The 23,861-nt window shown below is 35.1% G+C and overlaps 1 long non-coding RNA gene across 2 annotated transcripts; it reads right to left on the bottom strand.

Annotated features, from left to right (window-relative positions):
• Nucleotides 1-8,562: 8,562 nt before the first annotated feature.
• Nucleotides 8,563-22,769, bottom strand: LOC130046895 (uncharacterized). Of its 2 annotated transcripts, XR_008795945.1 has the most exons (3): nucleotides 22,050-22,769; nucleotides 18,297-18,670; nucleotides 8,563-13,338 (listed from the first exon to the last, which is right to left on the bottom strand). It is a non-coding gene; the product is annotated as an uncharacterized LOC130046895 (long non-coding RNA). The 2 variants fall into 2 exon arrangements; XR_008795944.1 differs by lacking the exon at nucleotides 22,050-22,769 and having other exon boundaries at nucleotides 18,297-18,784.
• Between the last annotated feature and the right edge of the window lie 1,092 nt (nucleotides 22,770-23,861).

Here is a 23,861-nt window from a genome sequence, read left to right as displayed (position 1 = left end):
TTGCTTATTTTCTATGTATATTACATTAAAGTTAGATTAAAAATAACTATCAGATACAAAAATACGTGGAGTTTTGCATCTTTTTATCGTATAACAGAGACAGAATATACTATGCAGGTGCGTAACTGCCTATACACTAATACGCAACTACGTACACATTATTTGAGAGAGAAGAGAGAGATATTTTGCCGTTAAGATATTTGTGCCTTAAAATAACTGCATTATATAATCCCGGTTTATGATTTAATCAGCATCATAATGTCCATTCAATCAATTTCAAATCATTAAAGAGGCATGGACTCAATTGAGCTGAAAATTTTATTTTTCCATTTTTATTGTTTTCAATGCTAACTAAAGTATTTATAGTGGTTAGCCAAAATATGAATATAAATTTTGAGTTACAAGTGAGATACAACACTCACAATTCTTTGTTATGTAAATGTAACGTACTTGATAGTAGTTGTTTCATATTTCCCGCATTTTCTATTTGCTGACATAACCTGTTTGTCCACTCGCTCATCTGACGTGTCCAGGTATTGATTTAAATACGTTAGTTCAGTCCGTGCAGTCAGAGTGAGTGGACGGATTGCATTAGCTCGGTGTTCCCGAGGTTGGGCAGATAGAATTCTCCCCAGTTTGTTTTATATTTCAAGACGAATTGCAAGGGGATGAGGGAGGTTTGTCTTAAAACGCTATTGACGGGACGAGACTAGTAGGGAGACCCGAACCAGTTCGTCAGTCGATATCCACGTGGCGCAAGATATGGTTGTCCGTTAGGGTCAGAAATGACGGTACTGGCATTTTAATATCCGGGAGCAGGAACAACGTTATGTCTTACCTGGTGTACTGTGTGTCACCTGTTTTGTAAAGTCTACACCGTGTTGTGTGTTTATGTGGTGTCACTGTTCCATTTCCTAAAATTGATATCGGCAGGATCCAGAACAGAAATCATCGGATGCTCCCGAAAGATGGCAGATATTTGAACACCTTTGAATTCATTATTGAATCAAGTGATTGTATATAAGAAAAGTTTACTGAATATATGGTTGTAATAAATTTTAAAGTTACATGTATCCAAAACCGGTTCAAAAACTAGAAAGTAATAGCGTAAGGCTTTACATTATTCTGAAAGATTGAAACAATATTGAGTCGACTCTAGGTTTATTCTCAACAATATTTTTTTCTTCTTTCTCTATTGTATATTGTTTTCTTGTAATTAGATGTTTTGTTTATTGACATTGGACTTGGTTGTGTTTATTTGAGTAATCCTAGCGATTCAGAACTTCTCATGAGTATTGATAATTTCAATACCATACTTCATGACAGTAAAAAAGGCTCGCGTCATGTTTTTGTTTACATAAAGATTGCTTACTAGAAAATAGTATGTTTAAAACAAAATGATATATGCTAAACACTATAAACTATTTAATTGTGTTCAGAATTAAGTTGCAAATTGAAAAATCTGTTTTAAACGAACTTTTACTTGTATATTTAACCTATGTAAACAAAAACATAGCACGAGCCTTGTTTACATAACAAAGAATTGTGAGCTCTGTATCTCCCATATGCAAGGTGAAGATAACGAACAGTGATCAATCTCATAACTCCTACAAGCAATACAAAATATATAGTTGGGCAAACACGGACCTCTGGACACACCAGAGGTGGGATCAGGTGCCTAGGAGGAGTAAGCATCCCCTGTTGACCGGTCACACCCGCCGTGAGCCCTATATCTTGATCGGGTAAACGGAGTTATCCGCAGTCAAAATCAGTGTGCCAAGAACGGCTTAACAATCGGTATGAAACACGTCAGACAGCATTTGACCTAATGCGAGGTTGTATTGACGAACTAGATCGTTGTAACGACCATAGAATTTGCGAAATGCTGACTTCAATCGAGACTGTTGAAATCCCTGTACCATCAACTTGTTTGTCAGTAGCTTACCTCGATTTAAAAACTGACTATACCCAGAACAAGCTCTTGCATATCGAATCAGTTGAGATACATAAAAACCATATGCAGGTGATAATGGAATATTGCTACATAAATGTGGGAAGTTGACGATGGAGAAGCTGAAATCATCCCGTTTGTCATACAGTTGAGTTGTCAGTTTGCCGTTAATGTCTACTCTCAATAAATATCTAAGTATGAAGCAGAAGTGGACGACTCTGTGGTGTCCTTTATTTCGAGCTCACAGGGATATATCAAATCGACATATGAATGAAAGCTATCATTGTTAATAGACAAAACGTCATCGATATATCTAAAAGTCGAATTGAAGGTCACAGCGAGATTATTTCTTCTCACCAACTGTCATTCAAATTTCTGCAGACCATTAGAAATACCTTAGTTAAAGCTGACATGAATTAATAAATATGTACACCTTTCTCATCTTATCCGCCATATTTCTCTCAGGTAGCCTAATGTACTCTACCCGTATATACCCCAAATGTGATTGTCACACCTGAGTGATTTTTCTAGGTGGACTCGACCAGTGCACATCTCTGATAGTAATATATAGGGAATGCAAAACAAAAAAATCACGTTTTAAAACATTATGCTTTGCTCAAAATTACAAAATATTTATTGTATACCAATGCAACATTCCGAAAGTTTAGATGATTTAGGAAAAAAATGCAAAAAAAACCTTTTCTTGCATACTTGCAAGTGCATGCAAGTATTTGCAGTTTCTTATGAAATAAACGCGGAGAAATCATTTGCCAATTACACACTGATAGAATGGAATAAGCAAAGAGCATAAAATATATTATTTATATCAATTCTTGCAAAATACAGGTCCATGCCATATGCATAATATGTAATGCACATGGCATATTCGCCACACACACACAAAAAAACCCAAACCCGTATCAAATACGGACGTCTATTCAACAGGTATCGGAGATGTGCACTTACCGAAAATATTAGATTCTCTTTATTCGGATAAATCTACGAAACAAAATGATAAACTCCATTTCTATCTCGTTAGAACTTTACAACACTTTGGCATTTCATTATACAGACTGCCACACACTTCACCCGTGCCAATCAGGGTGTATTCAATCAGGGGAGATGTCGGAGTCGAAAAATTTTCCTGTAATAAATGCTTGTCTGGTCGAGGTTTTGCAGTTTATAGAAATCGGGAATCTAATCATATACACTGAGCATCTGATTGGATATATTGCGTGCTCAATTCAAAATTTATCGATGATCATATACAAACTTGGATATATAAATAAGGGAGTAATAATCGAAAATATACATCTGTTTGAAAATGCGGGTATTACATTTGCAATCCATAATAAACAATTGGTTACACAAAGACACATGTAAAAGGAAATGTATAAACGAAAATATAGTTTTGTTGTCTGTTTTGGAACCACATAATTATTTACGGTCTCTGTATGTCCATATTCATTGATTGAACAGGAGAGAGAGAGAGAGAGAGAGAGAGAGACTGTGCTACTTCGATTCGATATACAATATATCATTTCACAGAAGGATAGAAAATTGATCACTGATATAAATGTAAGCTTACAAGCATTAAAACTTTTCAGCTATTTAAAAATTTGTGATTGACAAAATATTGGAAACTTACAGGAGTTGATGCTTATAATTGAATTCATTACAATTTATAAAAAAAAAAAAAAGATATTAGTTTGAACTGTGCATGTAGAAAATACTGACTTTGTATGTTAGAATAACGGGGGGAAAGTAAATTGTCAAAAAAGTGGGGGAAGCAGACCAGCCTTCCTGCCCACTCCAACCTCCTGTATACCTGCCTGAAACAACATATCAATTCGTTTTGAAAGAAAGATGCATATCTGCATTTCATTAAATTCCAAAGGAGCTCGAATTTATGTGTTCCCCCATTAATTATTTTGTATGCAAGATTCGTTCCCGAATTAGATTCATGCTTTCAGTCAGAGCAGAAATGAATTCATTTTGAAGTACACTTATTTTGAATGCAAATGTTGGGTTCCTTCTTTTAATTTCATCAGACTCATTAGAACCCCCTCACCCAAACTATGCAGCTTTGTTTCTATTGATATCTTAATCGGTATAAATGAATCCGGATATGAATTATATAATGTTTTTTCGTGATCATATAGATACTGATACTAATAATGAAAAAAGAAAATGTTTATACTCTTGCCTTTTGCATATCCTACTAATGCATTACAGTATATTGACATTGTATCATATCAAATAAAACCTCAACACGAATTTTACTGATTTATTAATACATGTACTAACATCTTATCGAATACATTTGAATTTAAAATTTCGACGTACAGTAGTATGGCCATTGCGCCAGATCTACGAAATGAAAATATTTATGAATAAATTACACTCAAGCCTGAAAGTAATCATTATGACATGTTACAGAAACGTTAAAACACACATATGCTATAGTCCTGCAATGCATGCATGCGATTTTTCTGAATACATGTATTTATGTATTCGTGAATGAAGTTCCTACGCTAAAAACTATCTTGGTGTTTATGCATTTTGTTTTGTGATTTTGGTTTACCATTCCTTACACAGTGTAAATGAAGGAAAACTTGGTAAAGTGTACAATTCTACACCATACAATTAGTATACATGCATGTGTTGCAAAGCAAAATGTACATGTAATAACCAGACATGTATCGTCATTTTTCTTGGGGGGGGGGATTACAACAGGGGGGAAATGGAAAATTGGATTCTTCAAAATTTCTTGCCATTCAAAATATTATTAAAAAAGATGAACGAAAACAGCAATAAAATAAAACAAAACACCCAAACAGACCAAGATGTTTTGTCCGATGTTCAAAGCCCTAATGTGTGTGTGTTTTTTTTGTTTTGTTTTTTATAGTTTATTTATTTAGAAATAGGCACATATACAATAGAAATACAAGACAATGAAGGGTTAAAGGATTAAAAAGTCTTTTACTTTGATTGCCTCAATAATACCCCCCATCACTTCATTTTCTTCAATCGTTGGGGGTGGGATGAGGTGGTTAGTGTCCTCTACTATGAGTGCCTCATAATATCTTCATTTTCTTAATTGGTGGTGGTGTGTGTCTTCTACTATTATATCAGAATTTTCAAGCTGGGGTCAAGTGGGGGGAGGGATTGTCACCCAATATATCTTTTATTTGCATTACAAAATAACAACAAATGGATATTGTTATTAATGGTGGGGGCAGACACTCTTGTCCTCTCCCCTTGATGTTTGATAACAACGCATAATATGATAAACTCGACTATTACATTTTGCATTAGTACAATTTGCGTCGAGTTCAACGCAGAATGTAATAACGCAAAATGGCATATTATATAAGATCTATTGAGCGCCAAATTAGCATAAAATGAAGTAATTGAAAATAACATTATTTAAAAATATGTTTAATTTTTAATTATTGTGTGCTTTAAATGAATCAAATAAATCTGTATTATCAATTAATGAGAGCAATATTGAGTTACTAGTACTGTTCTCTTTTATTGAATTAACCATATCATTTGTCTTAAAGGACACATATCGTGTTTTCAAAGTATACAAAATTATATGCATTTTGTCTTCCTTATGCTTATAGAAATTAATTGTAATAGTTCGTTCGCTGAAGTATTGCGATAATTAGCCACAATACGGACTTAAATCTAAGCCCCGATTTCAAAAAGCCTAGTTAATTAGATAGGTAGTCACGTGGTACAGTGACGTCATATGCGACCTTCGTCGATCAACTTGTTGTAAAAGTAGTGTTAGATATTTTTAAAAACTCGGGTTTTAGGGGCCTAATAAATTTACCATGGATAACATTTATTTCGATGTTAACAAATTTCCCGAGTCTTATATCTTTTAGCCACCAGTGCATACAAATAGCGGCCCAAATGTAGCGAGGAAAGCGAGTATGAAATCTGCGAGTAAATAATGTTTACATGGGATCACTGTCTAAACACAATATGGTAATGTCATTTCTGTATAGAACTGTAATTAGCGTTGTTGCTTTTTGAAAATAAACAGTGCAATTATTATTAAATTTATTTTGGAGAAGTTAGATCTAAATTATGATACGATTATGTATCATTGACAACTAGGCCTACTTTCACGGGTGCATTTCGAGAAAGAAAAAAAATAATAAAAATTATCAAACTTATGGTGAAAATCCCAATACTTTTAGATTATTAATCATTAATTTTTGTTATCTACACGTTGTTACTTAGGAAGTGGGAGCGCGGCGTGCTGTACGTTGTTGTAAACACGTACGTGTTCCTTAAAAAAAATGAAAGCATTATAATTCAATTCAAAGTTGGGAAATATCATATTTTATTATTTATAATTGAAAGTTCAATTATATTTTATCTTCAAATTTCTTTTTTAAAACTACCAGTTGGTAGACACTGCTAGCGAAGTTCTGCCTATATGGTGTTACAAGGTGAAGGTCAGTTGGTGCGAGTGTGTATTGAATTTGAGAGCAGAACGGAAAGCATAAGCCGTAGGCCTATATGTAACAGTGGGTAGCTTCGATAGAACCATTTTCTCGCAGTTTATCTACGTCTTTGTCCAAGTGCTTGTTTAAAAAAGTACAGGGACAAATTCTACTGGGTTTTTTTATGGCAAAGTCGTTGTGCCGACAAAAAATATTCACGTCTTGTCCCTCATACCTTCCTTCGAAAATTGAAAAAAACACAGTCCAAAGCCTCTCTACTGACAGCAAGTACACCCTTAAACGGCACTAAACACCCTAATGCAGTGTTATTTACAAGCCGTTAATGTGATAATTGTTTGTTTGTCAATTAAATCTAATCTGTTAATGAAATGGCTAACAACTGTTTTCAAATCTTCTCGCTCGAGGTCGCATATGACGTCACAGATAATGGCGCGTAAAATATCGAAGAAAATATGCATATCGCAAGATTTGAATTTCATCGCTTTCAAACTCGAAAACTACGCAAACTGTTTCCTTTAAAACACATGTAAAGTAGTTTTAGGCATGAAATGAATTAATTTTACTGAAAAAAATAAAAAGTTTAAAAACATGCGATGTGTCCTTTAATAAGTGCGCGATTATTACAAGAGCACCGGTTTTCTCTCTCTCTCTCTCTCTCTCTCTCTCTCTCTCTCTCTCTCTCTCACACACACACACACACACACACACACACACACACACACACACACATACGTGTAACGCGTGTCAAATGAACACCTTAACTCCCCACCTGCAACTGAACACTTCTACAGTTATTGGTATTTTAGTACGAAAATTTACTATTTGGTACTAAAAACAACATAGAAGACATTGCTGCGGTCGAAATTTGTGAAATATAGTTTTATTCACTCCTTGAATTTTTGCTTATCAAGTGAACACTTTCCTTTACACACTGTCAATTGAACACTTTCCTTTACACACAGGCAATTGAACACTTTTCTTTACACACGGTCAATTGAACACTTTCCTTTACACACAGGCAATTGAACACTTTCCTTTACACACGGTCAATTGAACACTTTCCTTTACACACAGGCAATTGAACACTTTCCTTTACACACAGGGGATTGAACACTTTCTTTTACACACCGTCAATTGAACACTTTCCTTTACACACGGTCAATTGAACACTTTCCTTTACACACAGGCAATTGAACACTCTGAAACACGCGGCCAGTTAAACACTCTGATACACACGGGCAATCAAACACTTTGAAACATCCAAACAATCATTCTCACCACGCTAAATACATAAGGCCAATCCCTAAAACTTACAAAAAAGTGTGAAACGATTACATAAATGGAAATTGGGATGGGATAGACAGGGAATCCACACATTTCGTTGAAATTATCGCCTTAAGAAAATCAACAACAAAAAAGGGGGGGGGGATAGTATTGATTGGATGATTGATTGCTTATATAATTTACGTCCCGTCGAGAATATTTTATTCATATTGAGACGTAACCAGCTTTAAGCGGAGTACCTATCCAATGTATCCATAGGGTTCAAGGTCGTACCAGTGAGGGTTCTTTGAAATATCGTGCGAACACCTACTACATGTACGACCAGGGATCTACGTTTATAAGATCACATCTAAAAGATCCGTGATTCTCACTTCTAAATGTCGAGCGTTTGGCGAAGGAGCAATCACTACCAATTTCAACGTCTTAAAATTGGGTTTGCGGATGAACGGTGCTTGAACTCACGACCTCCCGGTTACGAAGCGAACTCTCTACCATTGAGCTACCGCGACCGGTCGGGGGAGGGGTAGTAGTGTCCATAATGATAACTTTAATTGTAATAATAACTTATAATAATTATCATTATATATATATATATATATAATATATATATAAAGCACTAAATAATCACAACTAGGTACTGAAAATTTTCTCCCCAGCCCGGGGTCGAACCAGCGACGTACGGCACCCACCGCCAAGCAAGATTGTCAAACCAGTGCGTAAGTCCACTCGGCCACAACGACTTCCCTGATATATATATATATATATATATATATATATATATATATATATACTTCTATGATTAGAGACTCCCTCGTTTGTCAATACATGCTGTACGGGCCAGACTCGGTAGTAATTCAACCAAAAAGTATGATAAATAAAATCAAAATTCTGTATAATGCAGTGCCTAAAAGATCTAAAACAAGTATTAATAATTATATACATTTTTTGTATTACTTTTAAGTTTTTTGTTGACTTTTGATATAGATAAAAATTAGATATCTTTGTAAAAAAAAAAATGTTACGCGATATCTTAATTCCACTCCAAAAGGTAACATTTTCATGAACATTCTGTGTAAATGTAACTACATAGATGTGGCCTTACAGAAAACTTTAATCAAACGTTGCAAAAACCATAAATTGTTTGAAAATCCGGTGTATAACACCAGTTTATATAACTTCAGAATCAGGATTTGCTCCAGATTCCTTCATATACTGTTACAAAAATATCTACATGTTTATGATATGTACATGGAAATTATGTCAATTTTGACTATCATCTCACTTTGAAATATGAGGACAAAATTGTAATAGAAAACCCCCCAAAATCACGATTTTCCTTCATCTTAGATATTTTTGTTTAGAGATTTCGTGCTTTAGGCACTCATTACGTCCTTCCCATGGATAATTCCTGGTTTCGCTCCCGCGACATGCCAACAACTAAATATCCGCTAAACGTGTTGGACCCCCCACCCCCACCCCCACCACCACTAAACACGTCTGAAACACACTGAGGACAGGGATGACCAAATTCAAGGGAATATATTACTTTCTGTTTTTGTTCAAAAACTGGACGTGTCCTCTCATGACTTTTGTAATACAAATTCACCAGGATGATTTTTAAAATCTTAATGTTTTACATAAGCTCAAATAATTGAAGTCCAATAATATCCATGTGGTGGAAATATTGCTTGCAAAAATTAATTTAGAGCTCTGTATGAATGACTTGATTATCTCTTTTAATTCAATAGATCTTTTTAATTATATATACAGGGCTATTTCATAGGTAATTAATGCGCACATCGTTGTTTTGTTTTTAAAAAGAGAGCAACAATTCAATTAAAGAAATCATTCATTCAGTTGTGGATATGTCGAATTAATTAAGGATTATATCTCAATTAGATAATTACTCTCACTAACATAATTATTGCACGCATCAATTTAATTAATGATATCATTAATTCAATAGAAGAGAGCAATAATCCATTTATTGCGCACATTAAGTGATGTTAGCATTAATGAATTATTGCTCTCTTCAATTGAATTGTAGCATGCATTAATTCTATTGTTGGTATCATTAAATTATAATTCATTTGAGGAGAGCAACAATTAAATTATTGTGTGCATCAATTCAGCGGAATAAATAATGATATCAATAATTCAATTCAAATGAAGATATCATTAATTATTTGAAGAGATCTTTGATTGCAATGTTGCGTGCATGAAATGAATTAATAATATCTTCAAATAATTAAAGATATCTTCAAATATCTGAGTTTGTTATTTTGGCACTCCATAGATCTAAAACTATTCCTAGTGGATTCCAGTGCTTTCTGACTCAAGACATCATACCAGTTCTTGCCACAAATGAATCTCACCATACAAGTGATCTAGCCACCTCTCTTTTAATCTCTTCATAGTATTCATATACGTAAGAGGATTTTTCTCCTTGAAAAGGTGATATTTAAAAATTTGTCACTCTTTAAGGAATTTTATGATCCCCTAATAGTATGTACATGTACCATGGTAATTTCTGAACTGTTCGGTGAAAATGTTGACAATCAAGAATCAGTCACTGGTTATCCATGTGAAATTTAGCTATCTCATATGAATAAACTCTTGATTATTTTACTACAATGTACCATATTAACCAATTTCGGAAATAATTCCTTATTTGTCTTAAATTTTAATTTGATATAAAGATCGAGCAAACTGAAACAATAAACCAAAGTTCACATTGAACGCCAGTGAGGCAATCATATACAAATATCAAATTCATATATTATAGAATTCATTAAGATATTTGAATTATTCTAATCTTTTAATGTTTCATGGTAGCAATGAAAACAGCAGGTCTTTTATTCTCAGTCATATATTTTATTATATAACAGGGGATATTACATGTACAATTAGTAAATATATATACATCATATATGTAATTGCATGTGCGAGAAAAATGTATACATACATACATAAGTAATTCAACCACAGACATATCCATAAATTTACATTTAATACATTGAATATGTCCTTTGATTAAATAATCAACAAAGATGGATCCATATGATAATACATGTATTTGTAAAAGAAAAAAAGGAGTTCCATTTCTCATACAAATGATATAGGTAGAAATATCAAAATCAACAAGAGGCCCATGGGCCACATTGCTCACCTGAGTCATCTTGGCCCTGCTGTTTTGATTTTTAAATGCTATTTTATCAATCTTTATTCTCATGAATAATGTGACCCAAACCTAGCTCTAAAGAACACAACATTACTAAAATGAAATCATATAAGACAAAGATATGACTAGCATGATATTGCTGTTCTGGATAAGACCAAGGTAAGAAGTCGTAGGTCTTGGTATGATATGAAAGACCTTGCCATAAGTAATCAATATACAAAACATAAAAGCCCTATCTAAAATAGTCCTGGATATACTTAATACGTTATACTTTCTTAAAAGTATGTCAAACTCAGAGTTCAGGGTCACAAGGTCAAATAACATAATATGATTGATTGTTTTAACTGTTTTCCGCCACACTCAACAATTTTTCAGTTATCTGGTGGTGCCCAGTTTTTATTGGTGGAAGAGAGAACCCAGATACAATGTACCTGGGAAGAGACCACCGACCTTCCGAGAGTAAACTGGGAAACTTTCTCAATTACCGGTGCGAGCAGGATTCAAACCCGCGCCAACCAGAGGTGAGAGGCTCCTCAACAAGATGAAAGGTTTTATCATAAGAAATTCATAATATATAATATATATGAAAGATCTACCTTAAACACAATGTAGTTCAGGACATACTGAATAGGTCAGATTTGTTTTGCCATAAAAATTGTATATACAAGATATGAAAGCCCTAGCTTAAATAGTTCAAGAGATATCTTTAAAGAATTTTCCTTTATATCAGCTAGCATATAAAACTTTGACCCCCTATTGTTACCACACCATAACTCCCGGGGAAATGATTTTAACAAACTTGAATATGCACTATGTCAAGAAGGTTTAATGTAAATTTGTGTGCTTCATACTAAATTTGAAAAGAATTCCGTTATTTGAATCGTAGATTGATCGCTGTGCGGTATCTTCATCTTTCAGTTATAGAATTTAGTTAAAAATGTTCAATTGTTAATGTCGATGGACTACAACAGATGCAGATCAATAGCAATATGTCATCTGAGTTTACTCAAGTGACCTAAAATTGTATAATTTTTCTAAAGCTTTTGAAAATTGATAATGCTATAAAAGCCTAGTCTGATCCCTTACACTTCATTTCAATAGTTAAGCGTAAAAACAGACTGGTGGGGATGGGGACCAAACTTAAGAAAGCTGTGAGATTAGTTCAATATTCAAACCTACAGTATTTGAATAATAAGTATTTAACCCAACTGGGATGATTTCATCCAAAATATTTCACTAAAAATATTTGTGAGGATATTAGTTCACACAAACATTATGTTTCAAAATGAGTATGAGTATGGAAATGAACTGGGGTTCAAATCGACTGGCTACTTAACATGGCTACATCAACAAAGAAATTGAAATCACTTGAAGCTGTTTTGGGGTTATATGTGGGTTTAGAAAATATTTGAAAGTATGTTTGGAAACAAGTATAGTGGGAAAATATGTTGGGAATTATTTAATATTAAATTCATGAGACAGCGATGCAGGAATGCAGTGATAGAGGGACTTAAACATGCACTTTTTTTCTCTGCCATAAATTGAAGTTTTTTTTATAAGGGGTTCATCTGAAGCTCTCTTTTCAAAGAGCTACGGTTCTGCATCTAGTTTTTGAGGAGAAGATTTTAAAAGATTTTCCTTGTATATATTTCACATGTAAAACTTAAATCCCCTATTGTGACCCCCACCCTACCCCTGTGAGCTTTTTACAAACTTGAATATGCACTATATATGAATGTAAAACTTTGATTCTCTATTGTGACCCCACCCTACCCCCAGAGACCATGATTTGCACAAAACAGGAACCTTTCGTGTGAATTCAACTTTCCTGGTCCAGTGGTTCTTGAAAAGGTTTTTTAAATGACCCCACCCTATTTTTGCATTTCCATGATTATTTCCTTTTTGAAGGGTGCATGACCCTTTATATGAACAAACTTGAATACCCTTTATCTATTGATGATGCATACCAAGTTTGATTGAAACTGGCCCAGTGGTTCACTCTGGAGAAGAAAATGAAAATGTGAAAAGTTTATGAACAGACAGACGACAGGCAAAGGTGATCAGAAAAGCTCACTTGAGCCTTTGGCTCAGGTGAGCCAAAAAAGTATACAAACATGTTTAATGTTAAACTTGTTTGTTTTATTGCTAAACAGCTCCATTGCCAGCATCTACCCTTACTGAGCTTCCAGTGTCAGACCTTGATATCAATCATCATCACTCATTTTGACTATCCAGGCCAAATTAATCTTTTTGCAAGGGTGAGGCCTGGCTGTCCTGTCGAGGTTGAAGTTTGTACTTCCACACTTGGCGACCCAGTGGATTGATCCTATCCAATCCTGTAAACTCTAGGTCTTGTTCTAGGATCTCATCCCATGTCAGCTTTGGTCTACCTATGAAGTTCTTTTCTGTTGATAATGATGCATAACATTCTGACAAATCTGCAAAAATATTTAGAGAAGTGATTAGTAAAAGGTCTTCATAGAAATAGCAATAAATGTATAAATAGATAAAAATCATAATTTCTATTTCTACAAAATAAGTGTTTATCAAATGATCAGCTGTAAATTACCTAGGCTGTGTCAAGCTGAATGAGCTAGTTTGTGCAGAACGAACAAAAATTACACCAAACACAGCGACACCTTTTGGAAATTTTATTTTTACAAACTTGAATCTGCACTACAGAGCTGTATGTCAGGAAGCTTTCATGTAAATGTAAACTGCTCTGGCCTAATGGTTCTTGAAAATTCTCTATACTTATTTGAATGTAAAACTTTGATCTCCTATTGTGGCCTCGGCCAACCTTCCCTGGGAGGCATGATTATGACAAACTTGAATCTGCACTATTTCAGGAAGCCTTTACGTAAATTTGTATTTTACTGGCCTTGTTATTTTCCTACTTCTTGTGAAGATTTTCCCTATATATTTGTACATGTAAAACTTTGATCACCTAGTGTGGCCCTATTCTACCCCAGGGGGTCATGATTTGAACAAACTTCAATCTACACTTGTTCGGAAGCTTTCATGTAACTTTCACATCATCTGGCCCAGTGGTTCTTTAGAAGAAGATTTTTAAATGACCCCACCCTATTTTTGCAATTTTGTAATTAGATCTTCCCTTTGAAAGGGGGTGTGGCCCTTTATTTGAACAAACTTGAAAGCCCTTCACCAAGGATGCTTTTTGTCAAGTTAGGTTGAAATTGGCCCAGTGGTTCTTGAGAAGAAGTCAGAAATGTGAAAGTTTACAGACAGACGGACAACAGGGAAAAAGAATGTTCAACTTCAGTGTTACATGAAAATGTACTTCAAAATCACTCAACAACAATTATAATATTGCTGTATGGAAATTTTCTGTCCAAAGAAAACAATGTAAAAAAATGATGTAATCTACACTCTACAGCAACATGTGAGAATAATGAACGTGAAATATATATTCTGAAAAAAAAAACAAGAGATGTTTGTAAAACACATATGCCCCCCATGGTGCAAAATTGAAAAGGGTTATACACACACCTCATTTAATTGATAGTATTATCATCAATTCAAAATATTGAGCAGACAATATCTTCCTATGTCAAGAGTGAATTGACCATGTGACCTAAAATTCAATAGGGGTCATCTACTCCTTATGCTGTACCAGTGTACCAAGTTTGGTACGTGTCAATCAAACAAATAATTCTTAAAATATAGGAGACAATATATTACTATGTCCAGTTCAACTTTTGACTTTTGACCTCAAAATCAATATGGGTCATCCTCTCCTGAAGATGTACCAGTGTACTAAGTTTGATGTCTGTCAAGTAAAAGGGTTATCAAGATATTGAGTGGACAGTATATTACTATGTCCAGTTTGACCCTTGACCTTTGACCATGTGACCTCAAAATCAATAGGAGTCATCTTCTCCTGAATATACACCAGCATACTATTTAAAGTTTGATGTCTGTCAAGCAAAGGGTTCTGAAGATATTGAGCAGACAGTATATTCCAATGTCCAGGTTGACCCTTGATCTTTAAACATGTGACCTCAAAATCAATAGGGATCATCTTCTCCTGAAGATGTACCAGTGTACCAAGTTTGATGTCTGTCAAGCAAAGGGTTCTCAAGATATTGAACGGACAGTATATTCCTATGTCCAGTTTGACCCTTGACCTTTGCTCATGTGACCTCAAAATCATTAAGGGTCATCTTCTCCTGAAGATGTACCAGTGTAACAAGTTTGATGTCTGTCAGGCAGAGGGTTCTCAAGATATTAAACGGACAATATATTCCTATGTCCAGTGTGACCCTTGACCTTTGACCATGTGACCTCAAAATCAATAGGGGTCATCTTCTCCTGAAGACGTATCAGTGTACCAAGTTTGATGTCTGTCAAGAAGAGGGTTCTCAAGATACTGAGCAGACATTATATTCCTATGTCCAGTTTACCCTTGATCTTTGACCATGTGACCTCAAAATCAATAGGGGTCATCTTCTCCTGAAGACGTACTAGTGTAACAAGTTTGATGTCTGTCAAGCAAAGGGTTCTCAAGATATTGAACGGACAATATATTCCTATGTCCAGTGTGACCTTTGACCGTGTGACCTCAAAATCAATAGGGGTCATCTTCTCCTGACGACATATCAGTGTACTAAGTTTGATGTCTGTCAAGAAAAGGGTTCTCAATATATTGAACGGACAGTATCTTCCTATGTCCAGTTGACCCTTGACCTTTGACCACGTGACCTCAAAATCAATAGGGGTCATCTTCTCCTGAAGACGTACTAGTGTACCAAGTTTGATGTCTGTCAAGCAAAGGGTTCTCAAGATATTGAACGGACAGTATATTCCTATGTCCAGTTTGACCCTTGACCTTTGACCATGTGACCTCAAAATCAATAGGGGTCATCTTCTTCTGAAGATGTACTGGTGTACCAAGTTTGATGTCTGTCAAGCAAAGGGTTCTCTAGACATTGAATGGTCAGTATATTCCCATGCCCAGTTTGACCCTTGACCTTTGACCATATGACCTTAAAATCAATAGGGGTCATCTACTCCTTAGGATGTACCAGTGTGCCAAGTTTGATGTCTTTCAAGCAAAGGGTTCTCAAGATATTGAGCGGACATTATATTCCTATGTCCAGAGTAGATTGACCCTTGACCTTTGGACCTGAAAAACAATAAGGATCCTCTTCTACTCATAACTAACCAGGGTTTGACACTAAGGCACGTCCGACCGACCGAGTCTACTAAATGATAGGTCCGGTCGGGTAAAATGTCGATTTACTAGTCCGACTGGTCATGTTGAAAAAATAAACAAGAAACTTTATTTTAAACCATAAGATATCTTATTTTTAACTTTAAAAAATAACTGTAAAGAGTTTGCGAGCAATTTTGAACCGCGTGATGACAAAATCTCTATTTTTAGTTCGAATACATAGTCGCTGTCGGAAGTGATGTTTTACGACATTTACTCTTTGTTAATGGGTTTAAAGTTATATTTCGGATAAATATATATAAACTGAATTTATTTTCATTTGAAAAAAACCCCAGTTTATTTTAATTGAATATAAGAAAGTGTCTATCACAGGGATCGAAATTAACTTTTTTCACCACTAGCAAATTTTAGCTAGTGGATTATTTTCCAACTAGCAAAATTGAGCTTTTACTAGCATTTTTCAATCGATTACTGTTTTACATGAATTTAAGAAAACAAGCATGTCTCTTTATCAAAATTTTGGGAAAATCTTTTAAAATCTCCTTTAAAGTGCAATAATAAAAATAAGATTGTGAATTCTTTCATTTAAAATTCAATGAATTATCAGACAACATACATGGTGCGGGTCATATGGTACACTTGTGCGGCGTACTCGCTGTCCAGAGATCTACCACCTATTAACAGCATCATGTGGATTGAAATCTTGAAGACTGTTTGCGCCAATTTAAACTATATGTTCAAAACTTTTGGAAATTTCATCTAAAAAAATTCTAGTTGAAAAGAAAACCCCGCGAACTCGAAGTGTTTGACTATAGAGTACAGAAGGACACCGCGTGAAATGGTGACACACTGTCATGTGTTGTTTTATATAGACACGGACGAGATCAATATGCTTGCTATTTAAATCAGACGTCTCTGAGACATCCGAAGTGTGTATGAAGTAGGCCATCGACTGAGATGACCTTGGCCTTAGTTATTTATTCGATCCACGTTTACTTTTTCAATACTTATATATTCGTTCTGTAAAGAGTTTCTATGCACAAGACAAGATTATTGTAAACTTCAAAGTACAGCCAATAAACCGAGGAAATCCGGGAAAAAGATTGGGGTTTTTTCACTCGCAAAAAGTTGCGATCACTTGTGATTTTTTACTCGCAAAATCAATTTTTAATTCGCATTTAGCGAGTATTTCCCCTTAATTTCGTTGCCTGTATCAAATGAATAAATTAAATCGTAAATAGCCATTTTTCGTTGTTGACACATGTGAGGGAATGTCTCGACTTCTCGTCCTCAAGGAAGGATGTTCCGAGAAAAAAAAAGGAGTAGATTGGGAAGTTTGAAAATAAAAGCACCAAATTGAATGACGAGACTAAAGATGTTTTTGAGACAATTAAGTACGTTTTAGTTTAAACTTAACGTTTGTCATTTGAATTAAGTACTTAAATATGGAGAAACCATCAGGGTTTCTTTTCTCTGGAAAGTTGGTCAGGGCTAGTGGATGTAAGGTCAGGTCTAGTAAATATTATTTGAAGTAGCCCGACTGGTCTAGTGCTCAAGAAAGTAAATGTCAAACCCTGCTAACCCACATATGAAATATCATTATCATCAAGTGAATGGTTCTCAAGATATTGAGCGGACAACACATGGTCTACAGACCGACCGACCGACCAACAGGTGCAAAACAATATGCCCCCTCTTTTTCAAAGGGGGGCATAAAAATAAACTCCAACCACCTGCCCATTTTTATTTCCAAACAAAGATGAAAATCTAAAAAATAATTTTATGACTAGGCCAAAATAAAAAATGTGTTTGTTTCAGGTCGCCTGCCCGACCCTAAATATATCCACCGACCCTATTAATTTTTTTCAATTTTCCGATTTCAATTCATCGATATACGAACTATTACCCGAAATGCCAAGACATCTATAATTGTAATATTAAAACTCCATCACATACTGTGTATATTGTAAATTAAACATTGTGCTCTGAACCCATTTTTTATCTGTTAAACACATTATATTACAACTTTAACTATAAAATTTTCATTGATTCGAAGGCACTTATTTATTTTTATAAAAAAAAATATTTAAAAAAAAATAAAATAAACCTACCTACCAACCCTTTTTTTAAAAATGAGAGGCGACCTAAAACAAACAGTTTTTTTTTTGGCCCTATGTGGCCTAAAATATTTTGTATACTTACTAATTTCAAAACTCGAAAGGAAATGTTATCCATGTGAAGCCATCGTGCTCTGTTCATCCTCTGGGGAAGACAATTAATTCTTTGATTTGCAGTTTGTGTCATGACTACACCATGATATCTTCTAATCTTGTCATACTATCAGAAAGTAATTTTGGAAGTTGGCAAGTGTATCAATGGTGTTACTTCTTCATGATCAGATCTTCTATACTGTGTCATATTCAGTATAAAGTAACAATTAAGGGCTATCATCTAGTTCTGAGGTACTGAGGAAGGGCTGTTTTTCTCAACACATAGCCTTTCTTCTGGTATTCTTAGGGATACTTTATTCATCTTTTAATTACATTTCCTTCTTGGAGATTAAAAGTTGAAGACCACTGAAAGAAAAAGAAGTGATTTAATGAATTCCATGTAGTTTATCGAATGTGCTGACCAGAATATTATCTAACTGTAGGCCTCCCCCCCCCCCACCCCCCCCCCCCCCCCCCCCCCCCCCCACCAAGCATGCAATGTCATACATGTATCTGAAATCAATACTTATAAAAATTAATTAAAATTAAAATCTTCAAATATACAATCTTGTTACACATCTCCTATATTTTTCACTTACGATAACTCTGAATTTTTAATAAGTGCGTCCTTTTGTCCACAAACTTTTAACAACCCCTCATAAACAATTTACAAATATGATATCAGAAATAATAATCTAAAAAATTATCCTGTTGTTCATAGATGCATGCCATCAACATTAAGAGTATAACAAATAACAAAAGCTCTCCTGACATTGTGCCATTCTGAAAGAAATGAGGTGCTTATACCCCCAAAGGCAGGGGGGTAACCCAGAATTGTGTCTAGAGAGCGGAATAATATATTTATGGAATTAACCAAAAAATTAGTAATAATTTTTTTTTAGCTATGAATTCATGTTAAATAAAGTGCACCGCCATGGCACATGATACGCCCGTCACATATTGTTAACAGTATAGATAATACCCATTAAAACATTTTTTTTTTTTATATCACCTTAATTAAATGTCACAGTGACCTTAAAGTAGCATGCGACACACCTTCTACCTAAGATGCATTAGTTGACCAATTTTGGTGATTCTAGGTCTAATAGTTTTCAAGTTATGAGCCGGACAAGTTTTTGCCATATATGGCCATATCTTCTTAATGAAAAGTCACAGTGACCTGGTTTTAATGTGCGACACACCTTCTACCCAAGATGTATCTACAGACAAAGTTTGATGATTCTAGGCCTTGTAGTATTTAAGTTACGAGTCGGACACGAAAAAGCTAACAGACGGACAAGTTTTTGCCATATATGGCCATATCTTCTTAATGAAAAGTCACAGTGACCTGGTTTTAATGTGCGACACACCTTCTACCCAAGATGTATCTACAGACAAAGTTTGATGATTCTAGGCCTTGTAGTATTTAAGTTACGGGTCGGACACGAAAAATTTAACAGACGGACGGACAGACACGCCATACCATAATACGTCCCATCTTAAGACGGGCGTATAAAAATTGGTCATGGTAGCTCAGTGGTAACACAGTCTTCGACATTAACCAGTGGCCTGATGCCCGAGGCCAGTAAAATCGGGATCGGGCTTCTTAAAATATTAAACCCTGGAGTCCGATGGGCCTATAAATGTTTTCTTATATGTTCTGTATATATTACAAATAAAGTGTGAGATTGACTCAGACTAAATGTCATGACTTAGTAGTCAAATTTCGCATAGAAAAATTATCAACAATGCTGCCTTTTCTGAAGTATAGGGAGGGGGCTCGTCCGGGAAATTCAAAACCACCCAAGCGTATTTCACAATCACAACCATCCGATAAAAAAACCAAAAAAAAACTGTCGTACGAGGAGAAAAAAACGAAAATTCATGCCCCATTGGACCGAGGGCAGTGTTCAAAATTAACCATAGACCGAGTATATGTCAAATGGCACTGGTCTATGCCAACTGTAATTGAGATAGACCAAATTGTCTATGCCAATTTTCTAGATTTAAAGCAATAAAGTTATTCAAGAGGACCATGCATGGTCAGTCGACGTCTGATAAACATTATGAGGAAAGGATGATATTACAGAAATGGAAAGAAAATACACTTTCTAAGTATATTAGAAGTAAATGAAAATGTTTTAAATTTGTGTTATTATTTTTTCAATGTTGTGGTCTATGCCAATTCGATGAGGTCTAAGTCATCTTATTTTGGCATAGACCTGTGGTCTATACCAAGTTTTAAACCAATTTCGAACACTGCGAGGGTAGGCCTTGGCTAACATTTGAAAAATGTTTTGTACGTGGTGTATACAAAACAGAGTTGAACATGAGCTGCTGATGTATCTGCGAGATTAATCAGTCTATGCGAAAGACATCGGACCGTCGGACCTGACCGATATGCAGTGCCTCAGATCCGATGCATCATTTTTTACACCGGACCGGAATGTCAGATGTCTCAATGTCCGGTTTTGAGCTTTACTATCTTGATGCGGAGTTTGTTATAAGTAAAAAAAATAGCACACATCCAAATACGTAAATGAATTGATTAAAACCGCATGGACTGTCTAAAGTATTATACGGGAAGGATTCCTGGAATAGTATAACTAGTATAATAAATAAGATTCACTTGGTTTTGCATTTTCACGTGTTTCACTTTTTTACATTAGGTTTTTCGGTCTGACAAAATTTGGTTCGGTCCGGTGTGTTCATTGATTACACTGGACCGAATGTCCTGTGTGGTCCAAAAACTTTCGCATATACTGGATTAATATGTTGAAAAATAATATAATACTTTTAATGTCAGTTGTTCTTTAACTATGATCATCTTGACCTGTATTTTCCTACAGTAAAAGAACTGTGCATGTGTCTATAGAGTAGAATCAGCAAATAACAAGAGATCAAATTAGAAAATAAACATTTTGGGCCTGCAAAATATTGTTCGGGCTTGCACAAATATTATACTGGGAGGCCCGAAGGGCCTGTACTTTACAAAGTTTTTCGTGAAGACTGGTAACAGGATCAAGAAATCATGGTTTCGAGCCATGCTTGTACTTTATTTAGGGTGAAAATGTAGGTAGTGAGGTGAATGCTCCATCATCCTATTTAGCATTCAAAAGAGAAAGTTGCTGGTCTTTCAGATGAGACCTTTAAACACCACATGCATGCGTCTAAATGTGTGGCACTTCATACTACTGAAATATTCTCTACAGGTATTATACTAAAATCAAACATACACATACATGTATATTCATATACATGTTAAAAATCTTAATTATCATTTTAGAATTTTCTTCTTTTGACAAAATGATGCGCAAGTACATAAATGGAAGCTATGCCACTATATGTCATGACACTGTACAGCTTGATCAGTTGATACATCACATAAACAGTCACAGATGTAAACAATCAAGAAAAACTCAGTACACAACATCACCCCTTAATTTTGAATTGTAGCTGAAGATCATTCTGCCAAGATCGAAATGCAGGTTGGCAATGATTAGCGAGGGTTATCTTATTCTTAAAAAGTAGATTGAAATCAAAAGTTAACTGCCAAAGTTATCAGGAGACAATAATCCATACATGGTTCGAATATCCTCCACTGCCACCTAAAGTGCACGTGTAAACAACGCGTGTGACATGCACCACACCCCGACAGGCTACATTGTAAACAAGTAAAATGCATTCAGAGTAATAGTTTTACATATGATATTCTGTTTGGTTTATAGTCTTAGTAGCTACATACCTATGCGGTACACCTGTACCATGTACGTACTGCAAACAGTGCGGCGTAATGTACATTTGCATCCTCGGGGATTTCAACCCGGACAAAGTGGAACATGCCAATCCGAATACATATATATCTTTCGTTTTTATTTTTGCATTTTATTTATTTATCTATTTATGTCATGGCGTTGGGAAAAAAAACTTCAAAGTAGGGAGACAGATGAAAAGGGGGATACGGTCCAATCATCCAAAAAAAAAAGTCCCGTGTGGAGGGGTGGGGGTGGGGTTGATTCCTAAGGACTTGGCGCATATCTATTTGTTTTTAAATGTGAAATTCTATCCAAAATCAATATGAATTTTTAGTATACAGAGTACATTAACTGCAAAGATTAAATTTTAGAAAAAAACCCAAACAGTTCACGTACTAGATATATCACTTTCATCATCGGAATTTTCAGTAACTCGGGTACTCTGTCGCTTGTACATAACACGATCGGTATGAAACACCATTTAATCAGTCTATCTAATAAAAAACTCATTGTTAATATGCAAAAATTTTCTTTCAACCGTGTTTACTTACCTCAGATGGGCCAACTTCTTTCCCTGGAAAACTCCATTATGATGACATCACAAATTACGTCATTCAAAACAGAGCATGCGCACTTCGAAAGTGTGTAAGCCATGCTCGCAAGGAAAAAAGATGGACGAGTGCTAAATCTTTACACACCTGTTACACACATCTCATAAATCCTGTTAAGTAAACACTTCAGGATTTTGATGGTAGATGAAATATTTAATGATTTTATGCTGATTTTTATAAAAATCCAACTGAACACCACCATTTTCGTGTTCCTTTGACCGACCCCGTGTTGATTTACACGTGTGCCTTCTTATTCACTGGTTCAATTGACAGGGCTTACAAACACACACACACACACACACACACACACACACACACACACACAGGGTAAATATTATACTCTGATACTTCCCCTGATTGAAGATAGCTGATCGGCACGGGCTAAGTGTGTCGCAGTCTGTACAATGGACAATGGTATTTACTGTTGGAATGCAAGTGGAGTTTATCGTTTTGTTTCATGGATTATGCAAATAAAGGGAGTTTTACTACTACTTAGAGTATTTTCGACAAGTGTATACATACATCTGCGGTCCTTTACAGATTTTAAGAGTAGACCCAGGTAAATAGTTGTCCGCATTCGATGCGTTTTCATGGCGAGCATACATGTCATGTTTATAAGTACAGTAGTATTTATGTATTTGCCTTTTATTCGAAGTAATTGTGAATGATATAGATTGTATACCCTTTGCTTTTTCCATTTTATCAATAGATAATAGATGAAATATTTCTCCGCATTTTTGTATAGTTTTGACATATTTACTGCAAATGTACGCACATTCACCTAAAGAAAAGGCATTCTATATATATTTTTTCCAAGCTTTTAGAATGATTTACTACTGTACGATATGTTTATTATAATTTTGAGCACTGCGTGGTGTTCCAAACGTGATTTCATTTCTTCTTGATGTCCTATAAATTAGTATCGGAAATGTACATGTTACCTGTCGAAGCTACCTGCACAAGTACATCAAAGACACTGATGTGAAGTGAAGCGTAGCAAAACTCGTCCCCTTATATACCATGCGAACCCTGATACATATAACAATAGAATATCCAACTAATATGGCGGATTAGCAGAGAAATATGGCGGACATATAGAATTATACTATATTTATTAATTCATGTCAGCTTTAAGCATTTTCTAACCAAAAAATGAAAAACTAGAAAAATTTCAGCTCAAATCGTGTCCAT

The sequence above is a fragment of the Ostrea edulis genome, chromosome 6, assembly GCF_947568905.1.
Source record: "Ostrea edulis chromosome 6, xbOstEdul1.1, whole genome shotgun sequence".
Taxonomy (NCBI): domain Eukaryota; kingdom Metazoa; phylum Mollusca; class Bivalvia; order Ostreida; family Ostreidae; genus Ostrea; species Ostrea edulis.
The sequence above is the reverse complement of the archived record's forward strand: the minus strand, read 5'-3'. Positions and strand labels throughout refer to the sequence as shown.